At 40.5% G+C, this 18,884-nt stretch overlaps 1 long non-coding RNA gene across 9 annotated transcripts in view; it reads left to right on the top strand.

Annotated features, from left to right (window-relative positions):
- The window catches only part of LOC121083418, a 92,168-nt gene extending 76,838 nt beyond the window's left edge, over positions 1–15,330 (top strand). For 7 of the 9 annotated variants that reach the window (XR_005826355.1, XR_005826351.1, XR_005826357.1 and 4 more), the window contains 2 exons: positions 5,275–5,436; positions 9,897–15,329. This is a non-coding gene — a long non-coding RNA (uncharacterized LOC121083418). Of the gene's footprint in view, positions 1–5,274; positions 5,437–9,896 lie in introns of all 9 variants that reach the window. The other 2 variants (XR_005826353.1, XR_005826352.1) reach the window with 1 other exon arrangement.
- The last annotated feature ends 3,554 nt before the right edge of the window (positions 15,331–18,884 follow it).

Below are 18,884 nucleotides of genomic sequence, written 5' to 3'. Positions count from 1 at the left end.
GGCTCATGAAGGTGGCAAGGTAGGAAATCCAGCCAAAGTTTCATAAGGCTTTTGAAAATTATGCTTTTGGTTTTGATTTTACATCTGCCCTATCCTAAGAGTAATGGAAGAAGCTGATGAAGCAGTTTTCTTCCCAGCTGTCTTGTTTTTTTTTCATGTCATCAATTTTGACAAGGTTCCTGGAAATACACATACTATCTGTAGCACATCTGTACATGTTTTCCCTTAAGGTTCACTGAAGTGTAGTAGAAAGTTTCCATCATGCTATTGTAATCCCAGGCATCATTTTCATATCGTGTTAGTGAAAGTGAGTGAGAGTACACCACAACAAAAAAAGGCTCCCAGAACCCAGCTTTTTTCCTGTTAGTGTAACAAGCACAGCAGTCTCAACAGGCTACATCTGGCAAGTGATTTGTAGTAGTAAATAATGCTAGACAAAAATTCCCACAAGCTTCTTGTTGAATCCGCTTCAGAGGTGTTACTCATTTGGTGGCTGAAACGTTGGTCTTGCTTCACATTTTTAATGCTTGTGAGAGTTTTAAGTATTTTGTTGGTAACTGCAGCTGGTAGCACGCTGCAAACAAGAGCTCGTCAAATGTTTTCAGATGGGGACATGCTCAGTTGGAAAATGCCACTTGTGCGGGATGAAAATGGTGTCCCTGGGGTGCACCAGCTCCACTGAAGCCCCAGAGAGAGCCGAACTGGGTGATTGCTGCTGCCCTGTCCCCACCATCCCCACCAGCCACCCCTTGGTGCTGGGCTGAGTAGACCACCGGCACAGCAGTAAATAATGAAGTGGGTAAAGTCATGTCTTAGGGTGGACAAAAGTTACACCACCCAAATTAGAAGGGAGTAAATCCTGGTGTGTGTGAGTGTGTCCCCAGGTCTCCCCCTGCCCCAGCAGAGCCCACCTTGTCCGTGCCATGGGCTAGCAGCTCTCTGGCTTCTTCCCCTCACCTCCTGCCAGGCTGGTGGAGCATCAGACTTTTCTGGTCCCCCTCCACAAGACCCTTGAGTCCTCGGGCTGCTTCCCCTTCAGGCTACCAGCCCCAAGGCTTCCTGATTCACAGGTGGCTGCTTTTTTGATGTATCCCAGTATTCGGGCAGCCAGGAGTCCAGCAGCCCTGGGGTTTGTGCTGCCTAGTGATGCAATTGTTTTGGGAGTGAGCTGGAAATACTGTATGCTGGCTTTCTCAAAAAACCCAGTGTGTCATAAATTCTCCCTCAGAAAAAAGCAATTATTAGTATTTATTGCTGGCCTAACACAAAATTTGTCTGTGTTGAAATTACTTCGGGAAAATTTAGTTGAAAGAGAACTGGTAAAGATCATTCCAGATGGCTGCTGTAGCTCTTAGTTCATCTTTATCATCCAGACATGAACAGAGATCTCTGTACTATAATTACAGAAATAAGTAATGACTAGAAATGATGTCTTTATGGGAGACTTAGACCTCCTAGATGTAGGTTGGAGGCAGGTGTGCAGAAGTAGGGACCTATTTCTCAAGGTACCTGTAAACATGGTAGGTGAAATGCTTCCTCACCAAATGACTTCTCAACCAATCCTATTTAAGACTTAGTTTTGATGAGCACCATGGCTTCTGTGGAAGAATAAAAATAAAAGAAATTTTGAAACAAGTACTCACAAACCTACTGTGTTTACACTAAATAGAAGAATAGATAGAAGCAGGATTGTAGTTAAGGTTCCTGATTCTGAAGAGGAAAATTTTTATACATGAATTAATTACTGGAGTCATCCGGTTGAGGAGCCAAGGGGCTGAAATGTGGAGAAGGTGCAGAGTTATTGAGGTTTCAGATGTGAAAACTACCTAGAACTTATGTCCCAAATGAAAAAAAACCCTCAGGAAAAGCACCGTATGTAACGTGATGGGTGAGCATCACAGAAAAGGTGTTGGTAGGTCATGAAAGGACAGAAGAAAAAGGGATCAGCAAAGAAAGTTGTGCCTCAGAAGGCAGGATGTGTAGGAACAAAGTAAAAACAAATGAAAGGAGCTTGAGACAAATACCAAAACATTCTTCATCTAGAGAAAATGTTGGAAAGAGAAAGGCTCCTGTGCTGTGAAGATGAACTATAATCTCTGCTGGATAAGCTGATGATGATCTAGCAACAGGGCAAAGTCTGGAGCCTTACTGAGGGTGTGGAAACAGCAGTTAACCAGCCAGCGAGGGAATAAAGCTCAGCACAGCTAACGGGCTCCGGTCAGGGGAGCGGGATCACTGTTGTTCCAGAATTCAGGCAGAACAGGTATATGAAACCATATGTGTGAATGTTTTGTAAGGAGGAAAGGGACCATGTGACAAGAGTGCAGTTTCTCTGTGTAAGAAGGGAGGAGAGAGTTGTGTGGACCAGAGCAGGCCTATTAGTCTGAATTCAGGGTGCAAAGCTTTAAAACAGATACTGAAGGAAAGAATTTTCTATATAGTACATAGAAAAATTTCTATTCTTTTTTTCAAGACCTCCCTTGAACATGCCATGCAAATCTGGTACTTTGATTTGCTGGAAAAGCGATGTCTTGTAAGATCTAACCTTTCTGGATCTCAGTGAAGTGAAGGATTTGCTATGGTACAGCAACGTATTTGATATATTGCCAGGAAATGTTTTTCTTTGAGACGGAGGAGACAAATGGGGAAATAGGGGAGGACATTAGGAGGAGAAGAGTAGTGGAGCTGCAGTTCTCTAATCAAGGTTACCTGCTCAGGTGAGGTAGTTATGCTTTTTTTCCCCCCATATACTGACATTACATCCTGTGCAGTCTGCAGTGCTTACCGGTTCTGTGCAGATGCAGAAGGCACACACAGTGCAGATTCTCACTTGTTTTGCTCTTACAGAGTTTAAAATAAATGACATTTTGGCTGAAAGTATATGTTTTTAGATGGAAAATCATAACTGTTGTTCTGGTATTCAGAGCAGGATTGTAAAATGACAATTGGAGAAAGGGAAACAGTGTAGAAGGGAAAACAAGACAATGGAAAAGGAGAAATACAAACGTGCGACACTGAGGAACCTTCTTACTTCCTCTGTGCGGAGGAGCTGTTGTGGCTCTGGATCTGTACCACGCTTGGGGGTCTAACTCCCGCAGAGCACTAACCGTTCCCAAAGGGAGGGAAAGAGCGGTGTACACCTCCTCTGCTGCCCCGTGGTCCAGGCAGGGGAGAGCACAGCGAGCTGTCCTCAAGCGTGGTGAGGGCAGGCTGTACTCCTGGCTGCGTCCAGCTCTGTCCCCCAAGCAGAAGTGTGGATGGGCGGCTTGGTTCAGCTTTCCGGGAGCTCTGATTCCCCCCTACACAGCATTTCACTTCCTCATGCTGCCCCTCTGTGTGTGCCCCTTGCTCACCAGGGACTTCCAGCACTCACCAGCCTTTAGTATTCTACAGAAATGGGCATACTTCCCCAGTGCAAACCTGTGACAGTCAGAAACCAGAAGCTACCCGGTATTCATTCTGGTGGGGCGAGAACTTTGTCACTGAGAAGTGGCCACACAGTGTCTGTGCAAAAATATTCCTATTTATTATAACTCCAGAGAAGTTACTGTACCCTAGGGATGAGCAGTTCCATCCGACTTGGCTGCAAAGAGCTATGGTTGGAAGGAGAGGAGTTTCTCTGAGGGAAGAAACAAGAAGGTACACGCTGATAAAGTCCTTACACATACAGAAATGATGTGGGTAAGCCAAACAAAGAAAGCTTGAGACAAAGGAGAGGGAAGTAAGGATGTATTTTTGGGGAGGGAAGAAAGTACTCTTTGAAGTACAGAGTCAACCAACCGCAGCTGGTTACAGGAGGAAGAAAAGCGTGTCCGTCAGGCGGAGGAAAAGCTACGCGTGCAAAACTAGTGAAAAAATTAAAGCGTGGCACGGTACATGGTTATTTCTTATTCTGTGTGGATCAGTTTAAAGTAATGCTTAACTCTGATGTTAGGGATCACTTCTACAGAGCCTGTGGCTGTCCCGGAGGAGATCAGCTGAAGCCAGAATGCCTTTGAGGAGGAGCTTTGTGGTCATAGCGTAGTTTAGCAGCTAAGGGAGTTTGGATGAGCTGGGACTCATCATAGGGCATATGCGATTTGGTGGGGGAAGGGATGGGAGGACTTCTATGGGAAATGGCACTGGTAACACATTACCAGAAATGATGAGAGCACTTAAAAACATTGTAACTGCAGTGCTGGGATCCAAACCAGTTTCCCAGAAGCTGGCTAGTAAGAAGTAGGATGGGTCTACACATTTCATGATTCGGTGAGCAAGGCTTAAAAGGTTGAAGTTAAGAATGGCCTAGGTGAAATAAAAAGAATGGGACATGCAAGCAACCCCAATGCCAAGGTTATTCCATGCCATGTAAGTTCAGTAAGTAGAGTTGAGAGAGCTGAAAAACTTGACCGGGTTTGGAGTTCTCATCCTTATGCAGAGGCTTATTTGAATCCCAAGCTGTTTCTATCCCATGCATGCATTTCATTTGCCATGTGTAGCATTAAAAACTGGCAAGATCACGTAAGGGGGAGCAGTAACCTGAGCTCAAAACGCAAGCTGACCTCTATTCTGACAAGAAAAGCAGCACTATCACTTTGGGGTGAAATGTATCTTTTTGCTGGATTCTAGCACAGAACTGAGATGGTCATGGTCAGTTGTCGGTAATGATGTGCTCAATGAGACACTCCTTGAGTTAAGTGGAAGCAGCTAGAAAATCTGTTCCAGTAAAGCTCCTCAGGCTCTGGCAGTAAAAAATAAGAATGTTTTTGCACAGGCATCTTTTCTGCAATTTCCTCTCTGCTTTGCAGCTAGCTCAAACCTTGTGGGGATGGCCGGGCTGTTGTAGGTTTGGGGGTTATATCAGTCTTTCTGCTTCCAGCCTGCTGGTGTTCTCAGCAAAGTGCTTACCCTGGGCTGAGGTCCCAGTCTGAAGGCATTGGGATGTCAATAGGCTCTTCATGAAGTCATTGCTTTGTTAAGGAGGTTAAGGGGGATAAACATAAGTTATGACAAAGTTCCAGCTTTGAGAGTCACAATTAAATGTATGACAAACGAGGACTCTATAAAGAGAAGTACGTACAAACATATGCATGTAGCAACTTTGCAAGAAACATGTTTAAAGAAACTCCCCAGATCTGAACTATCTGTTGAAACAGTCTCATGTGTCTTACATTTACCAGTGAGTTGAAGCAGTGTATCCCCTTTTCATGTGTTTGCATATACCAAAATAAAAACAATCTTTGGAAATCAGCCATTTAATTGTCATAATAAAGCCATGTTATCTTCTTTTCACAGGTGGGAGAACTGAAGAAACAGAGTTATGAAGTTGTCTGCTCAAAGCCATAAAGGAGGCCACTGACAAATCCAGGAACAGAAGCCAAGTCTCCTAGATTGCAGCCTAAATGCCATCTAATACTGTAATCAACAAGAAAGTTTGCCTTCCGATGTTACAACGAGGTATGTCGTAGCATTACCTATATATTAATAATTTTCCCAAGGGAAGCACATTTTGAATGTGTATGTTTGCCTACGGTCTCGTAAATAATTCAAAACAATTCTTTGGATTTTGCTTCTGAATTGAATTGTGTTTCTCATACTGTTTTCCTTATAACTGGGCATTTTTTTCACAAATATTTCTTTGTAAGTCATATTTAAGACAAACTGTTCTCAAAATCTGATTTACTAAAATTACTACAAGTTAATGTCCAAAAATATCCCAGAGTAGCTTCAATAATTCATATTTCTAGATACTTTAGAGTCCACCTTCAGGGTTTTCTTCAGGGTCCTGAGCACCTAGGTCCATTCATCTCAGCTTGCCCTTATAGAACATGATGGATAGTTGGCATCATAGAAAAAGGAAATAGAGTTGTGTATTCCCAATGAGGATGTTCTTAGCATTGGAAATATTTTGGAAATATTGCTGTAAATGTGTTGGAAGCGTCAAAAGCTCACGTCTGGCTCTAGTTTAGCTGGAGGGGAGGCTAGGCCAATAGATCCAGGTGACAGAGGTGCTGTGAATATGGAAGCCCATTACAGAGCCTAATGCTGTCTGGTGTGTTGAGGAGTATTTGTCACAGTTTTGGCAAAGGTACAGTTTGCTTTCTGTCTCTCCTAGCTATGTCCTCCTATACTGAGTCAGGAACATGTACGCAATCCTTCTCTTTGAGATGCTCATCTTTTGAGGTGTTGAGCACCAATAGTTGCATTAGCAGCTGGTTTTACTTGCACTCAAACTTTTGAAGCAGCGCAGCAGCTTTTTTGCATAGGATAGGGAGGGTTTCCTTCTGGCTTTCACCTCAATCTGACATATTAATGCTGTGGGCATCCCAAAATAATGCTAGTGTCCAACACTGAAACACTATTGAAGCATTGTCTTAGTTGTAGGTAGCTTGGTGATTTATTAAGAGAAAGTATTAAATCAGGTTGGAAAACTGTATTACCTCTACAACATACTCCTGAAAGCACCTTCACAGTTTCCAGATCTTTGTTTTCAGTAGTTTGCCTGGACACAGGTGATGAGCATGCTCAGAGAATATGTCAGGTTAGCTACAATCAAACCTGTAAAGCATCTGCAATTCATCCATGCTTCTCCCACCAGCAGGTGTCATTCTGGAAAAAGGAAAATATTGTAATTTCCTGAATTGGAGAATTTGGCTGTGACAAAGAAGAAAAAAAAAAGTTTGCTTAAAATACAGTTTTTGAAGGATACTTTGTTCCAAATAAAAACCAAGAGAAAGTTGGCCGGGGTGCATTTTTTTAATAATCTTTGTGCAGTGTGTAATCCTGACATATGACCAATGATGTGCAGATGACTGGTAACCAATGTCTAGTTAAACCTGTCTTCTGCTTTTCACTGTTCTCTGTGACATCTTCACCTGCTTAATCACCCCTATGACTATAAAATCATTGACATTCATCAATATTTATGATGGGCTTTTGGCTTTAGTTCCCCCAAAGGAAACAGAAAGGAAAGCGTTGAATTCAGATTCATTTACTTCAAGGTAAACTTGAAGTAACCTCACAGAAGCAACTGAATTCAGTAGAATTGCTTGGGATTTAGTTTGAAGTAACCAAAAGTAGTATTTAATTTTCTACTCCATAAATAAGCCTCAAGCAGAAAATAATCACATTATAATTTTAATATCTATTATAATGTTTATGTTTTCCTTTAAGTGTTCATCTGGGTTTTAGCTGCAGCCTCCTTTAATGTGAAGAGATTATTTTTGGTTTCTCAGGAGCACAGTGAGAAGGCTATGCCTGAATTGTAAAGAACCAAGATGCTGCTGGTTCATTGCTGAGGGCTCTTGTCTACCGAATCTAGTCTTCTGACTGTTAAAAACAAAGTTGCTGTGAAATTGATGCAGAACATGTCTTGCCCACCCTATATCCTACTGGAAGTTTGTTCCAACCCATCACAGCTTTGATGCTTATAAATATTTTTCTATCTTTCAGCCTAGATTTACCCAGGGCCCTTGTGTCTATATTGTCCTTTTACACTGAAGAGTTTTTCCCCTTCTGTTGTGATTTCCTCCCTGCTGATGTATTTAGCAAAATCAATGACACCCCCTTTCAGGCTCGATTTTAGTAAGCCAGAGGTGCTAGGCTGTGGGCCAACGTGCCATGCACAGCCTGCCAGGATGGCTCCTCTCATCCAGCGCTGACTTTCCCTAGGGGCAGGCTGTGGGCTGTGTGGGTGTGCGTGGGAGCCACACGGTCCCTTCCCCTACCATTTGCATCCGCACGTAGCTGGGAAGTTTGGGCCTGAGCATCCCAGGCTGAACTAATAAAATTTGCATAATTTTCTTTCAGAAGCTTGGTTTTCCATCCCCCAGCATTACTTTAAGTTAAATTGATCTTTTTTAAACAAAAGCAAGCAGATGTGTCCATCCTTTGTTATTGCTGTGCATACGACATTAAAGCAACAGCTTCCACACCCTGCCAGCAATTCTTCACCTGACACATCTTAGTGCTGTATCTGCCCTTCTTTTCTCTTCACTGCGGTCATCTTCCAGTTGACTAGTCTGGCCAGGTTTATCTTAGCTGTTTCTAGAAGTGCTACTACAAAGGACTATTTGCTACTGTGATATGATAGTCCACCAAAACTCTGCCTGGAATCAAAGGGAAATTTGTTTGAGGAAAAAAAAACGAGAACAAGCTCCAAGGCTTGGCTGCAAGAAATGCATTGAAGTGGGAATTAGTTTTACATTTTCAGAATTTTTAATTACAACAAAATGATGTAAAATAATTGTACTTTAGGCAGACATATCTTTTTCAAGATAGTATTTAACTATGAATGCCACAATGCTTGTCTCCTGAACAGTATCAACCACTTGGTTGCTGAATTAGTGTATAAATTGAGAATTTAAAACTTTGCTCTAAAATAGCTAAATGTGTAGTCTTGGGTTTGCATGAAGTCTGTATTAGTGTTTTCTGACTTTTTGAATATTTAGTTTTGAAAATGTCGTGGTATTCTACAATTTGAAATTCAAAAGTATAGAAGTATTGTGAATGTGGCTAGTTCATTATGCGCTTTGTTTCAATAGGGCCTAGATAACAGGCTGTGATGATGTCCAAGAGGTTTTTATACATTAATGTATGAGATTTAGATACAATTTTATACAGTAAAGTATGAGATTTAGACAAAACTATTTCTTTGGGGTTTTAAATTTTTTTCATGGTTTTAGTTAAGTGAAATCCTATGAAATTTTGTTTAGTTGTTTTTTCAGTATGTTATTTTATTAATTTTAGAAGAAAAGCATGTGCCTAAACGTAGACCTTCTGTGTCATTTTAGAGCCCCTGGAGATCCCACCCAGCCTCTCCCTGCCACTTCAAAGGTGTGGGTTTCCTGTCAGTCCCATATCGTATCTGCCAGCCATGCACAGTTATCCTGGATACTCCAGGGTATTCCAGCAGGCATTAGGTACCTTCTTTTAGCCATCTGAATTTCTCCTTTAGATAAATGCTGTAAAAGATAATACACCTCTACCAATGCTTAACAAAATTAAAGATAGCACAGCTGTGAAGGTAATTCCGTCTAAGGTGTTTTATTTAAGTTTAACAAGACATAGAGGCAGGAAAGCAATTTCATGTGCAAGTACATAGTTACTGTGTTCAACGGGATGCTATCAAGAGTCTGTTTTGAATTATGATGGCTGAGCTGAACCTGTGCATGCGTTGGGAGCTGCTGTTGCTGAGGGTATGCCCCCCGAAAGCCCTGGCCAGAAATCTGGGGCTTCTCATCAGGAACGTACGGGTCTGATGTTTTAAAGTGTTTGGAGTATGGCAAAAGTAAGCTTAATTCCTCAGTTTTGGGCATGATGCAGCAAACCAATTTTGCTGAAAAAGTAGGTATTTTTGGGTACTAGGGCACTCACAGGGAATTAGAGGAACACTTGCATTAATTACTTAGGCAATTAGAAACCTAGGTTAATCAGGTCCATTTTTGATGGTCTACTGAATCAGAGGGAAGTTAAAAACCTTGAATATATTAGTGTAATTATGTATGAATTGTACTATGTGGTTACTGAATTGTTTTTTATAACAAGAACAAGTCGTTGCATATAATATATCAAAGTTATATATTGTATAAGTATAAAACATATAACTCAAAATAAAATTAAAGCTATTGGAAGGCAGCAAACTCTGGATGAAATTCACCGCAAGGATTAATTAGGATTGTATAGACAAAGAACACTCTCCCATGAGCTTTTTTTAACCAGTCACTAACATTAGGATCATTAGGAATTTGGACTACTTTTGCAGAAGTTTAAAAAATGAAATTGTTACAGGAAAAGGCATGATGCAGAGTGACTTGCAAAACAATCATAAGATCTGATTTAGTAGTGTACAATATTAATTTTGTAAATTGTGAATGAAGCAGAACTGTTTTCATGTGCTGATTTTTTTTTTTTTTAAGTCTTTATCAATCTTTGTCAGGATGAACCCCCAAGGCATGACTGTGATGGCTGTTTGAAACAAGAAACAGATACCCTCTTGGTGTTATTCTTTTCACTAATCACTGGGAATCTGAGCCTGAATGAAGATGGAGGAAGACTCCTACAGAGAACTGGGAACGGTTTGTCCCTTAAGAAGGGTATAATGGCATTTTTAATGTTTTTACCAAATACCAGGGTATGTGATAAAAGTTTATGGATTGGGAATTAATTGAAAGATTGTGAAATGGGAAAGAATGCACATTATGGGAAGCCTTGGAGAACTACAACCTAAGCACCCTGAAATTTGCGACCAAGGCCACAGAATGTCTCTGGAGTTATTGGAACCATCTCAGATGACTGTTACTTCTGATATAATTTACCAGTCCCAGTAAGCTCCCCCAGCCAGACTGGGAAAAGACATTCCTTTTATTAATGTTAGTCCAGGGGACTAAAGTGTATTCTGGGAAATGAAACATATAGTTTAAGGAATTAGCTACAGAATTCAGTTTTGTAAAAAAAGAGACAGTGTGCATTTGTACCTGGGAGGTGGTATAGGTTTTGAAAAATGCTGTTCAAAAGAAAACGTGCTTATATCTAAACTCTGTTATCTGCAACATAAAGGTTTACAGTTTTAAATGTATTAAATAACGTATCTGTATGATGAAATGTGAAATGTATAATTAAACTAATGACTATAAGTATAGAACTAGTAAATGTTATCTAAATCGTATGTGCAAATATTAAACTGTTTCATTTCTAGAGGTTACAGAAAACACTTTAAAATTTTATACAGTCTTTCCACCCCCTCTAGTTTTTAATGTAATTACAGTTTTAAAGCTAATCTATTAGTTTTTTTAATATTTGCAGTTGTGTTGAATTTTACTGAGGAACAATTTAGTTTGGAGAAACCGTTACACTTTATCCCAACTGTGGTTCGTGTTGTTTGAACAAGAAGTCCCTGAGTGTTTGTCCCAAATACCAATATTTTCACTCCACTGGCAGCTGTATATTTGTGGTCACCCTACAGCAATGTATGCAAAGAATGTATACAGTGGCAGTGCCTCTTCCAGAAAGTACCAGGAGGAAAACTGGATGTGGTCAACCCACACATAATTTGCTCTTCTTGGTGGAGGTCTTGCATAGACAACACTTAAATGACACTTTTTGTTTCTGGATAGGATGAAGGTAAGAGATGGAAACCATTCAAAAGCCATTGCTTACATTCCCTGAAACGGGCTAAAAAGAACAGCTCTTCTGAGACACAGTTTTACACTGAACATACGCAGAACTGCGTTATTATTAATTCTGAAAACGTGTTTACAATAGTTAGGTAAAATATTTAGTTACTATTTAAATATTTTGATGTATTATAGTTCGTACACAAATTTTAGCTGTCTACTGCACTTAACGTTTCCAATTTAAATAACTGGTTTCATTAAGAATTCTGTGATACAAATTAATAACAAAAGGCAGTTAATACAGAGTGCAGTTATGAGATCAAAATACATGTGGTTTAAATTTAAAGAATTAAATGTTAGCATTTCCCTATAGAGAAAGGTTATTTGGGCAGTGGTGTACTGACATTATCACCACCCACGGAGAAGGGGACCTGTTGATCCTATCGGTTAAGCAGAAATTCAAAAAAGGAAGAATGTAGGTCTAGCGGGTTTGCTTGGTGTGAGTGATTCACACAGGAAAAATGCTGATACCCGGAGTCATCGTAGTGACCTTCTCTGATGATTAAAAAGAGAAATAAGCACGCAGTATTTTTGTCAAGTTGGAGGGTTTAGGTTGCTTGCTAGGTAAAGTTGGTCTTGGTTATTAATATAGTGGAAAGTTAAATGATGACCATGGAAATACGATAACAAGTGCTGTTGCAAATGAGACAAAAAAAGATTTTCTGTGGGCATTAAAACTGATCGTCCAATGTATTAACCATGGGGCTGAAGGACTGCTAAGAAAATAATGTGCAAAGTGGATGAAATAAAGGATAAAAGTGTGTTTAAGTAGGTATTTCTTCAAAGCTTCCTTCAGGGAGGTGTTTCTAGGCACTACCATACTGCTTCTGACAAATCATGTCTGTTAAGCTGAAGGTAAGCAAACAGCATTCATTTAGCAGTATACAGTGCTATCTATATCTCTGAATTTCTGTTTGGGCAAACCTTTATAATAACTTCATTTGACCTAGAAACAAATCTATTAAAAGCATCCATTACTAATTTGTCACTATTTAATGTTAGTTTAATATGACAACTCTGGGATGGCTTTGCCTGTTACTCCTGGAAGAAACTACATAAAATTGGGTGGGTTCGAGTAGTTTCACGCAGACCTGGGACTGCACAGAAAAGCCAGTTCTCAACATCAGTGCACATAGGGAAAGCTTGTCTCTGACCCTCAGTCGAACAGCTTGAACACATGCTGAGTGAAACCCCAGGCTACCAATACTCTGCACTTTGGCTTTTGAAACTTTCTGCGTAAGATACAGTTTCAACATGAAAAGTCAAAATACAGTGGTTTACAATCAGTTTTGCTTTGTTTGAAGCTAAAACTCAAAGCAAAACTCCTGAGGTACAGAGCTGTATGAAGCAAACCATAAGAAAATTAACAGAAAACCTCTGCAAACTGAACAATCTAGTTTCACCCAGCTCTTGAAATAACCCCTTTTTGCTAGTTCACTTTTCAATTGCACGTGTGGGATGTCAAAGATTAGTTGTTTTCACTACCCTGTGGCACAGGTGATAAACGCCGCAGCTCCAAAGCATAACCCTCTGTCCGAGCAAGGTCTCACTCTCACTCTCTGTCTCAGCTGATACTTTCGACATCTGCCAAAAGATGATATTTTCTCAGTCCCTGGCTAGTTACGTTTAGCTCTTGATTGTCTGTAAAAAAAAGCCTGTATGTTTTTTTGTAGTTGCATCCAGCTCTGAACTAATTTCCTAGATCTATAACAATGCTCTAAATAGTACCCAGTCCCAAAGTAGCAGCAGTAACTTCACCTCTGGGGGATCGCCCGAGGATTTATGACATTATAAGTTCAAAGCCTGATATTTCAGAGATGCTGAACACCTGTTTCTCTTCCTAGCTGGTATGGGAGCTGCAGGTGCTCATGCTCTTGTGAAGATCAGACCTCTTCTGCATCAGTATGTTTATTTACATTTATTTACAGTGAAACAACAAAGAATCCTCTGCTCTCCTTTCACTTTTTGTAAAATTGTAGTGCAACTGGCTTGAAATAAACCTATGAACAGCACCAAGCCAGAAGGTACTTCTAGGAGAGCATTGCTGAGCATGTGTGAGTTTAGACTCTCAGGGCTCCTTTGTTGGCTGGGCAGCTGATCCATTTTCTTTCCCCCTAAAATATTGAGGGAGTGAACTCCTGAGCCTCCAAAATTATCACTGACGGAGAAGCAATGCCTCAGCAGCAGTGGGACTAAGCGAGTCAGCTTCTGGATGTAGATCTCAGACTTTGACGTCTTTGTTGAGAAGAACTAGAGTGATGTTCAGGAAAAAAAATAAAAATTATTGTCAGATAATCAGTGATCTTGTGTACCTATATTTTGCTTATTCGTATGTCAGGTTTTTGTGGTGAACCAGTCAGTACCTAGGAATGTGCAGAGTGCAAGCAGAATGACCGAATTTGAAGGCTGAAGGTGTCTTGAAGCACAGCTCACAGGCTGGGTTACATGAGGATTATTGTGCATGGATTTTACAATATAATGGCTCACCTCTGCACAAGAGTGAATTTTATATGGTGTGAGCATATGTCACCGAAAAAACCTAACATTGGGTTGTTGGTGGAATGCAAATATTATGTGACTCTGAGTCTCACTTGGTATTTTAAACCATGAGAGTTTCAGATTTGAGTCACAGTAACTTGTAACTAGGATATGTATATACGCATATATAGCACACAGGCTGTAAGCAAGGCTTTTGCCTTGGGGTTATTTTCTCCTCAAATTGCAGATTTGGTTCTCTGTTATTATAAGCCATTACAGCCTCAACGGCAAGTTAGAAGTCAGATCAGATGCTTCCAAAATGTGAAAAGAAACCTGAACTGGGAACCCTTAGTCTTCTATTTTCTTCTCCGGCCACTTTGATTTTTAGAACCCTTGGTCCATCAAACCACGTTACATCTTTCCTGCACCTCTGCTTCTCCATGGTGCTTCCTGTGTGGAGCTGGCGTCGGGATTTGTTGAGCCTCTAATTTACCTCATCAGAGCACTCAGCAGCATCTCATCTTTTGTTAGAAGCAGAACACACTACTTAAAGAGCACCTTTCACCCAAGACCTTTATTGGAAAACTCCTCTAGTCAGAGCAAGAGCTGGAGAAGATGGCACCTGAGTGCCTGCCAGCAGCCTCAGAAGCATGTGTGGGAAAAAGTTTTTTCTTGTTTTTTTTTTTTTCCTTTTAATTCAGCACTTTGAGTTAGAACATGCATGTAGCCAAGCTGTACAAAGAATGACTTGCTGAACAGAAGACTGTAAGGTAGGGTTAGAGGCTCTGCTTAAGAGAAAATCTGCCTCAGCCTGGAGAACAATCCCACCACAAAATAAAATTAACTTTAAAAGTAATGAGATTTTCCACTGTTAACATAATAGCAGCAAACCACATGTTCTAAACAGTTTGGGGCTTTTTTTGGGTTTTGGGTGGTTTTTTTGTTGTTGTGTTTTTGTTTTTTTTTTTTGTATAAGGACTCATTTTTTGTAACAAACCCCAGACTATTAGCTCTGCCATTTTTCCACTGCTGGAGGAAAACGCGGACTCTTGCTGAGTTGTATGGTGAATATCTCAGAGATATTTGAATCTGCCACCAATAAAAAGGCCTCTGAAATGCTAGCATGGAAGAACCAGTTCAAGGTAGAGGAAATGGAAAAAATGGGAAAAAAGAAGAAACATCTCTTTGGATCTTTAGCTCTGTTATTTTTTAGATTATGTTTCTTCTGAGGTCCCAAAATCTTTAGTAACAAACAAGATTTCTTTTAAAAAGTATTAAGTTATCAAAACATTTGCCAGGTCCTAATATTAAATCCTAGCAGTCAGCAATGTTTAAGTTCAGCCATATCATTTTGCTGAGTAAGTCATGCTAAAACTTAAAATTTTCCCCTCAAAATGATCTTTCCAAATGAGATTGATATTGTGAGAAAAAAAGAAAAAAGAGAAGGATGCCTTCATCTTGAGGAATTATGGAATTAATTTTCTTTATACACTCTGTTTGCACAAGACATTTTTGTTAACTCTTAATAAAAATACCATTCAGCTGCTACTTTCATTGTTTTTATCCTGGGACCAATACAACATTGTCATTATTGGATATAAAGTGCTGTAAAAACAAATCTAATTTGTTAAGTTTATTTTGATAAGAAATAAATATAAAGGTAGTGCATAGTTTGTACAGTGCTGCTATCATAGGACTCCTGGGTATAATTTATATAAAGAAAATAAAAAAGCATACATAACTTTCTAGTTGATTTCCTTTAACAGGGCTAATTGAAAACAGTTTCTGTTATTTAAAAGTAATTTATTTTAAATACACTTTTTAAAACAAAGTTCTTATTGATATCCATTTTAAGTATAATATTATCTCAGTGTGGGATACAAGTAAAAGGTCAAATCTTGTAGGAGTATTTTCTGTATGACTCAGTTCTGATCACAGATAAACTTATCGGAGAAACCAAATTAATTAACCTTTTCAGTACCAAAAGCTTGTTTTAACAGGCCACGACGGTTTCTTTCACAAATACAGAACGTCAAAGCTCACACTTTTGTTCTGAAACATGAAAAAGAGAGTGCTAATTTCCCTTTTCTCTATCTGATAAAAAGCAGAGGCTAGTGATTTTAACATGAATTTAGACTGGTTGAGAATCAGTATATAGGCATAGTAAGCGATATGTTATTGATTTTTAGTCAAGAGCTGTTGTGCACAGTGGTACAGCAACAGATGCAATTTTTAACTTTGATTATGCCTTTAATTTATGGACATTGTTAAAGGATACGTTTTTTCTTGCCCATCAGCATAATCCTTATGCATGGATCTGATTACTGGAGCGCCGAAAGACGCTGTATGAGCAAAATGGCTGTATGCGGCATATCTCTAGGAACCAGCCTCTTTCCATGCTGCTTGATAGGTTGTTCAATTCCTGTCCAGTTAACTGGTTTGTGGCATTTCTCAGAAGTCCCTTTAGCTCTGCTTGCTTCTTTGTTTCCATCACAGCAGTGCTGACAATTCAATGACTTGGGTTGCTTCAATACGTGCATGCAGTCGAACTCAACACCAGAAACTGCCTGTCGTTATTAAAGCCAAACCCATAGTGATTGAAAGGACTTCAGATCTGGGACCACACTCATGTCTGAGAAAAACTCTCAGACATTAATGAGCTGAAGCCCTCTTCACGGCATTCATGCAATCTCACCTCTATCAGCACAATTTAATGTAGCTGGGGGAGAGTTTGACTCATGGGGGATTTTGCCTGCAGACTCATTCCTGCCATCTTTACTCATTTTGCATATAGTATTTACTCTCACTGACTTGGGTGAAGAAGTTGTGCTGCAAGGGAGTAAAAGTGGTGAAGTCTTTCTCCAAATAGCTCCTGGAGAGCTGCGTTTCAGACATTACCTGTTGGAGAACGCTCAAGACGCTGATATTAATGATATTTCTCATATTCAGTGAAGTGAAAGCATTAAAAATATCCAAGGGTGAAGATATCTAGAAATCTGGTTTGGAAGGTCAAAGCGCTAGCTGAGCTGTGGGAGTATACTGGTTCTGCACAACAAAAAGTGAAAACAGAAGTCTGTAAGGCATGTCCCAAGCTGAACTCAGATGGGCTTGGGGTGGAAATTTTGTCAGCCCTGGACATATACAGTGAAATAATCATCTCATGCTGGCAGTGACAATCAGCGCTTTTTTTTTTCTTTTTTCTTCCATAATTTACAAAACATGAGCAAGTAGGTAGTTAAAGCATTTGAATTCTTCCATGAATGGAATAATTTTACATGGTATTTTCTAAGCAGAAAAATAACTGGCGCTAGGGGAATTACATTGTCACTCTCACAAAATGTAATTCCATCCAAATGAACAAAATAATGCAGTTATCAGGGCAGATAATGCAGCACACTGCACACATGGGCAGTGAAGATAACCTTTTACTCCATTAACAAGAGATGATTGCTCTGGAAAACTTGCTGGGTCACTTTTATTTATTAAAAGAGCAAATTCATGGTTTCTTCATGGACTAGTCACACTGCATAGTATTTTCTTTTTTGTTCTATTTAAATTCAGATTGGTTATTCATACTTCCTGGCAGTGGTTATAAGAGGAGGATGACTGAGAATCTGGTAGGTGAGTTAATCTCATTTTTACTGTGTCTCTAGAGCCACCCACTTTCCCTTCATATGACTTGACACCAACAAGTCTGTACAAGTTTTGCCCAGCGAGACCAAAATATTGACCTCCTGCACCCCTCCATCTTCTCCTCTGCCCTGTTTTTGCTGCTCCCCTTTTTTCTTTGGCACATTTCTTATTTTTAAGCCCCTCTCACCAGCCTGACACACAGGTCACTTCCACATCCACACATGCCTCCTGCCTGCAGACGCCTGCTGAGATTTTCATCCTTTGAGGCCAGGGAGTCAGTAGAGGGTTGTTAGGTGGCTGCTGACTCAGTGGGATGAAGCCCTGAGGTCCCCAGCAAAACCCCAGCTCCCGCCCCGTACCCTGAAAATGAGCTTGCTTTTAATGTCAGAAAGGAATCACTCAAACATTGGGGTTCCTGAGGCCCAGTGGATTTGTGTAATGGGTGAGCACAAACTAGTGCTGAAGCCATTCTCCCTGCTGGAGTGTTGCAGCTCCTTCCCCTACAGCGGGTGCTGGGAGATGCACTTACAGGTTCATACCACAGTCCCGCTTTCAGTCCCAGTGCTTGTACAGGCTGTGTATGGTTCTCCGCTCCTCTATTTGTCCAAGTATTTTCATGTGGCTTTTAGAAATGCTGGTAACATTGAGGTCTTTGTAGCATTTGGCAGCTTTGGCCAGGGAGCTCATCCACTTTTCAAAGGAGAAAGGCACAGATGTGCACACACCGACGCTGGAACTGCCTTACAAAGCAGGGCTAAGTTGTAGACAACAGAGAAAGCTTTTTGACGTTCTTGCACTAGCGGTTACACTAACCTTTGGTGAGGATTTTCTGAGCAAATTTTGCCTCAGCTGTGATGTCTCTACATGTTTCTCTTTCTGACTCTGCTGAAAGACCATTGAAACAGGCCTTGGATGTGCTACCAGTCTCATTACCTGAGACAACACAAACAAGAGACTGCAGATGGCTCAGTGCATCTTTTCACAGATATGTTAAAAAATTGTCCTGCCGTCGGAGATGTACACAAACTATCTGTGAGAAATCTTCCTGGTCCCCCTGACAGCTTCTCAATTTTGTCCTACACTCTTCTACTCCACTGCGCCTAAAAAAAATCAAAAATCTCATCGGCCTGGGCCTTTTAAATAAAACACTGCCAAAACATCGCATGTCGAAAGTCACCATTTAGCAAGTGGCTGGGGATGCCATACCTCTCCCTGTGACGTCCTGGGCGTTCGACATGCCCAAGGCTCCCTCTGGTCCCAAGGCGCAGCGCAGCACCGCGCTTTGCTTAGCCCCTGAACACAGGCTGCCTTTGCTGTTGCAACGAGCACCATTGTCACCCTGACACGCTTTCCTCCTGACTGGGAAAACAGCTTCCAGGTTTTAGCAAACAAACTTGGAGAACTTTACAGCCCAGCTGTGACAGCTTCGAGCTAGAAGTAGGTTATCTTATTTTCTCCCCAAATATATGTATTGGTCTGGGGAAGGATACTACCTCTTTCCACAAACCTCACCACACTTACAGCCGTGGACTACCCTGGCTGCAGCAACAGTAAAAGTGCTTTCAGTTTTTTTTTTTTTTTTTTTTTTTCTTTTCCATTTTAAGCCCTTCAAATTATATG

Source organism: Falco naumanni, chromosome 2 (genome assembly GCF_017639655.2).
Source record: "Falco naumanni isolate bFalNau1 chromosome 2, bFalNau1.pat, whole genome shotgun sequence".
Classification (NCBI taxonomy): Eukaryota; Metazoa; Chordata; class Aves; order Falconiformes; family Falconidae; genus Falco; species Falco naumanni.
The sequence above is the reverse complement of the archived record's forward strand: the minus strand, read 5'-3'. Positions and strand labels throughout refer to the sequence as shown.